Genomic DNA, 6,576 nt, shown 5'->3' on the forward strand with positions numbered 1-6,576 from the left:
AAAAATGAATAAAAACATATTTTAACAAAATAAAAATAAAATGCCTTGGAATAACATTAACCAAGGATATGAAAGACCTATACAATGAAAACATAAAAACACCCAAAAAAGAAATTGAGGAGGACTTAGAAAATGGAAAGACCTCCCATGCTCCTGGATAGGCAGAATTAACATGACAATCTTACCAAAGGCAGATTTAATGCAATACCAGGCAAAACATCATTCTTCACAGAGATAGAGAAAATGATCTCAAAACTCATATGGAGCCAGGTGTGGTGGTGCATGCCTTTAATCTCAGTACTCAGGAGGCAGAGGTAGGAGGATTGCTGTGGGTTTAAGGCCACCCTGAGACTCCAGAGTGAATTCTAGGTCCGCCTGGGCTAAAGTGAGACCCTACCTCAAAACAACAACAACAACAAAAAACGTCATATGGAAGGGCAGAAGGCCTCAGATATCCAAGCATATCTTCAGCAAAAGCAATACCTCTGGAGATATCACCACACCTGATCTAACATTATATTACAAAGCTATACTAATAAAAACAGCATGGTGCTGTCATAAAAACAGGAGTAGACCAATAGAATAGAATTGAGGAGCCAGACTGTGGAGCAAGTAACTATAGCTACTTGATATTTGACAAAGGCCCTAACAACATAGGCTGGAAAAAAAGACAGCATCTTCAAGAAATATTGCTAGACAAACTTGATATCCATACGCAGGAAATTGAAACTTCATCCACACATTTCACCATGCACAACAATCAAGTCCAAATGGATCAAAGACCTCAATAGAAGACTGGAAGTTTGGTTGCTACAATAAGCAGAGCCAATAGATTACCCACAGAATGGGAGAAAATATTTGCCAACTGACAGAGGCCTAATTTCTGGAATCTACAAAGAACTCAAAATGCTAAACAATAAAAAGTCAAACAACCATTCACAAGATGTATAAATCATTTGCAGCACCAAGAAGTTCATGCATGAAAATTCTCTCTCTTTCTCAAATAAATGAATAAAAATATTTTAAAATGGAAAAAAAGACCACCATCACAATTGGGGTGGAGAGAAAGGAGGGTCTAAGAGTACCACCTTTTTATAAAAAAAATAAATAATTTTAAAATTTGGTTATGGTCTATTAGCATGGAATCAATGAAATGAAACATGCAAGTTGATAAAATATATCATTTTAACTATTATCATTAACTTCTTTGATATTTTTCCAAGAATATTAGCTAAGTCTATATAACTTCTTTTTTTTTTATCCAAAACCAGCTTTCAAAGTAAAGATATTGGAAAATTTCCAGTGAGAATTTAATGTTTCCCTCAGTTCATTACCAGTGCTCTTACTTCATGCCAGTTTTTCTAAATGTTTACAAAAGGCCCCTTTGAAAAGTCAGTAAATTATTCTATCCTTAACTTGTTCAAAATCATCCTGTGCTTTGGTAAATTAGTAAATCACTGACTTATGACCCTTACACGTGACCTGAAGGTAAAGTCCAGAGCCTTTTCCCCTCTAATATTACTTTTCCAGCTTATGAGGGGTTCTCACTGCTTATTGCTAGTGACTGTGTCACATGACCAGAATTATTCGCTGCTGCCCATTTTCAGTGTGCCAAGAACACGCTGCCAACTTCTGTCTCTATGAAATCACTGAACTGGAAGTGAGTGAGGAGGTCACCTGAGCTCTCTAATCCCTGGCTTGGGTACATGGCTCATTTCACATGAGGCTTCCCTCAGCAAAATGTCTATGTCTATGTGTGTATACACACACACACACACACACACACACACACACAGTTTTTGTTGTTGTTTGTTTTTTTGAGGTAGGGTCTCACTCCAGCCCAGGCTGACCTGGAATTCACTAATTTCTGGAATCTACAAAGAACTCAAAATGCTAAACAATAAAAAGTCAAACTTTTAATATTAAAGGCATGCGCCACCACACCTTGCTCCATATGAGTTTTGAGATCATTTTCTCTATCTCTGTGAAGAATGATGTTTTGCCTGGTATTGCATTAAATCTGCCTTTGGTAAGATTGTCATGTTAATTCTGCCTATCCAGGAGCATGGAAGGTCTTTCCATTTTCTAAGTCCTCCTCAATTTCTTTTTTGGGTGTTTTTATGTTTTCATTATATAGGTCTTTCACATCCTTGGTTAATGTTATTCCAAGGCATTTTATTTTTATTTTTTTTAAATATGTTTTTATTCATTTTTCACTTATTTACTTGAGAGTGACAGACACAGAGAAAAAGACAGATAGAGGGAGAGAGAGAGAATGGGCTTGCCAGGGCTTCCAGCCACTGCAAACGAACTCCAGACACGTGCGCCCCCTTGTGCATCTGGATAACATGAGTCCTGGGGAATTGAGCCTTGACTTTTTATTGTTTAGCATTTTGAGTTCTTTGTAGATTCCAGAAATTAGGCCTCAGTCTCAGAGTGGCCTCAAACTCATGGCGATCCTCCTACCTCTGCCTCATGAGTGCTCAGTTGGTAAAGTACTTGCCTCCCAAGCATGAAGTCCTGAGTTTGATACCCCAAATCTACCATTAAAAAATGCCAGGTGTGGTGGCACTCACCTGTAATCCCAGCATTAGAGTGATGGTCTTTCAAAGCTACTTGGTGAACTCTTCAGGTCCATGATAGACCCTCCCTCAAAAAAAAAAGAACAGCCTTCCATGGGATGGGGAGAGATGGCTCAGTGGTTCTTTAACCACTGCACTTGTTTGCAAAACCTGCCGACCCAGGTTTGATTCCTCAGTACCCACATAAAGCACGTACCTGGAGTTCAACTGCAATAGCAAGAAACCTTGATGTGTCCATATATATTCTGTCCCGAGGAAGGACAATGGAGGTTGTCCTCTAACCTCTATACACATGTGTACATAGTGAGGATGTGGAGGGCATTGCACCTCAGCAGAACCTGGAATGCCTGACTGGACAAGAGCTTCTGAGAGTCAGAGAAGGAGGAAGCTACAAACTTAGGGGGACGAGAAGTTGATGACCATGCCAGAGTGGCTGGCTTTTGCAAAGCAGGACCCTGGGAAAAGATTTCAAATTTATCCAGCAGAATTAAACCATGGATGAGCCTGAAATATAGGCTTATGGTTATTTGTTTAATAGAATGAACATTTTTCAGCAAAGTCTATAACAAAAGCCAGCATGCAGGGGAGGTCAAAGGGGAATTGAGCTGTCATGACCAGGAACTTGGTGCTTTTTACCTGCTTTTATGATTAACATTCTATTATTATGATTCTTCCCATAAGTCCCTGTGACAATGTGGGCTCCATGTTCCCCAGATTTGGAGACGAAGGTAATAGCTGAGGACTGACAATGCAAAACAGTCCTAATTCTAATTTTAGGAAATAGGCAGCTATAGAGACAGTTTGCTGAGGAGTGCTTTTCAGCAAAACCAGCACTATTCCCTGACTAAGAATGCACATGAGAGAGGACAGAGGGAATAGGAGAGGTCTCCTTTGGCTTGGGAGATATAATGTTGGTGAAGTGAAACTATGTCCTTGACTAACTTTACCTTACCCAGGACACCTTTACCTATTCTGACCAACCCTAGAGAGGAGGAACTTGACTGGATTTATATGTATTTACCTTTGACTGCTCTTCTTTCCTACAACTCTAACTTTCACCTCATTTTGTTTTTCATTTGTTTGTTTCCTACTACCTGGAAAAAAATAGTATTCCTGTTCAGGTGCATAGCTGCATGCATGGAATAGAATAACATTGGTCTGAAAATATCATTATGTTATCTTTGTCATCAAGAAATATATTTTATTTATATTTTTGTTTTTGTTTTTGAGGTAAGGTCTCACTCTAACCCAGACTGACCTAGAATTCACTATGTAATCTCAAGGTGGCCTTCAATTTGCAGCAGTCCTCCTACCTCTGCCTCCCAAGTGCTAGAATTAAAGGTGTGTACCACCTTGCCCAGCTTATTTATTGTTGTTTATTTATTTATTTAATGGAGGAAGAGAGAGAGAGAGAATGGGCATGCTAGAGCCTCTAGCCACTGCAGATGAACTCCAGACATATGTGCTCCCTTGTGTATCTGGCTAATGTGGGTCCTAGGGAATCGAATCTGAGTCTTTTGGCTTTGCAGGCAAATGCCTTAACTGCTAAACCATCTCTCCAGCCCTATTTTTGTTTTTTTGGGTGGTAGAGTCTCCCTCTGCCCAGGCTGACCTAGAATTCATTGTATTCTTAGGCTGGCCTGGAACTCATGGTGATCCTCCTACCTCTTCCTTCTGAGTGCTGGGATTAAAGGCATTTGCCACCACACCCACCTGAGAAATATGTTTTTAGCTGTTTAGAACTTGTTGGGCATTTATTTGCCTTCAGACTTTGTAGAACATCCCATTATTACAAATATATATATTTGTTGTTGTTGTTGTTTCTTGAGATAGGGTCTTGCTCTAGCCCAGATTGGCCTGAAATTCACTATGTAGCTTCAGAGTAGCCTTGAACTCAAGGCAATCCTCCTACCTCTGCCTCCCAAGTGCTGGGATTAAAGGCTTGTGCCATCATCCCTGGTTTCCATTATTCTTGATTGGAAAACAAAAAACTTGTTCTAAGCAGCTATATTATTTGATATTCCATGCTCTTCTCTTGTCAAGATCACCAGGTGACTAGTACCCATCTTATTTGCTTACCCAGTAACATCTGACAAGCTTCAGGATGCTTCTCTCTCTCTCTCTCTCTCTCTCTCTCTCTCTCTCTCTCTGTGTGTGTGTGTGTGTTGTATGGTGAGATAGGCGGTATATGCATTGTGTATAGACGCCTGTGCCCTTACATGTATAAGTAGAGGCCAGAGGAGAACTTCAAATGCCCTTCTCTATCACATTTCTGCACATTTTTTTTTTAAATTTTTATTAACATTTTCCATGATTATAAAATATATCCCATGGTAATTCCCTCCCTCCCCACCCCCACACTTTCCCATTTGAAATTCCATTCTCCATCATATTACCTCCCCATTACAATCATTGTAATTACATATATACAATATCAACCTATTAAGTATCCTCCTCCCTTCCTTTCTCCACCCTTTATGTCTCCTTTTCAACTTACTGGCCTCTGCTACTAAGTATTTTCATTCTCACGCAGAAGCCCAGTCATCTGTAGCTAGGATCCCCATATGAGAGAGAACATGTGGCGCTTGGCCTTCTGGGCCTGGGTTACCTCACTTAGTATAATACTTTCCAGGTCCATCCATTTTTCTGCAAAGTTCATAACTTCATTTTTCTTTACTGCTGAGTAGAACTCCATTGTATAAATGTGCCACATCTTCATTATCCACTCATCTGTTGAGGGACATCTAGGCTGGTTCCATTTCCCAGCTATTATAAATTGAGCAGCAATAAACATGGTTGAGCATGTACTTCTAAGGAAATGAGATGAGTCCTTTGGATATATGCCTAGGAGTGCTATAGCTGGGTCATATGGTAGATCAATCTCTAGCTGTTTTAGGAACCTCCACACTGTTTTCCACAATGGCTGGACCAGATTGCATTCCTACCAGCAGTGCAGAAGGGTTCCTTTTTTTCCACATCCCCGCCAACATTTATGATCAGTTGTTTTCATGATGGTGGCCAATCTGACAGGAGTGAGATGGAATCTCAATGTAGTTTTAATCTGCATTTCCCTGATGACTAGTGACGTAGAACATTTTTTTAGATGCTTGTTGCACCCCTCCCGCCAGCAGGAAGAACGACAACAACAGGATTCTTCTCAAGCACACTTTATTGGGAGTTCCAAACTGAAAGAGAGAAGGACCCCGACCCTACAGAGCGCCAAGCTTATATACTTATGGTCATGTGATTGTATAGCATCGTCTGATTGGCTTAAGTCTCATCAGATGATTTTGCATCACCCAATCAGGATGGGTGAGCAACCATATTAGAATAACATCATGTGCTCATGCGCAGACAATTAGGATACAAAAGCAGTAAACAAGCTGACATGGCAAAGCCTGACGAAGCCAGCATGGCTTCCCACAGTTCCCCCTTTAAAAAATTGTTTTGAACCTCAGGATACCCGATCAAGGACCAACCCTCATGATGGCCAGTCCGATCGAGGGTAGAACCTAAGACCAAAAACTTGCTTAAGGGGCTGGAGAGATGGCTTAGCGGTTAAGCGCTTGCCTGTGAAGCCTAAGGACCCCAGTTCGAGGCTCGATTCCCCAGGACCCACGTTAGCCAGATGCACAATGGGGCGCACGCGTCTGGAGTTCCTTTGCAGTGGCTGGAAGCCCTGGCGCGCCCATTCTCTCTCTCTTTCTCGCGCGCTCTCAAATAAATAAACAAACAATTTTTAAAAAAAAAAAAAAAAAAAAAAAAAAAAACTTGCTTAAGCACCTTCCCGAGTGCAATGAGAAAAATCCCTTCGGGGTGCAAAGGCTGCTCAGGCAGGGATGTAAGCCTTCCAAGGTGCAATGACAACAAGGTCACTTGGTGTACAAAGGCCTTACATAAGACAGGGTGAAACTAACCATTACGCAGGCTAGCCAGCCATACTTGTGGAGATGCTCCTTGATCCAAAGCCATAAGTGCCTGAACAATCTTTATG

This window comes from Jaculus jaculus, chromosome 10 (assembly GCF_020740685.1).
Source record: "Jaculus jaculus isolate mJacJac1 chromosome 10, mJacJac1.mat.Y.cur, whole genome shotgun sequence".
Taxonomy (NCBI): Eukaryota; Metazoa; Chordata; class Mammalia; order Rodentia; family Dipodidae; genus Jaculus; species Jaculus jaculus.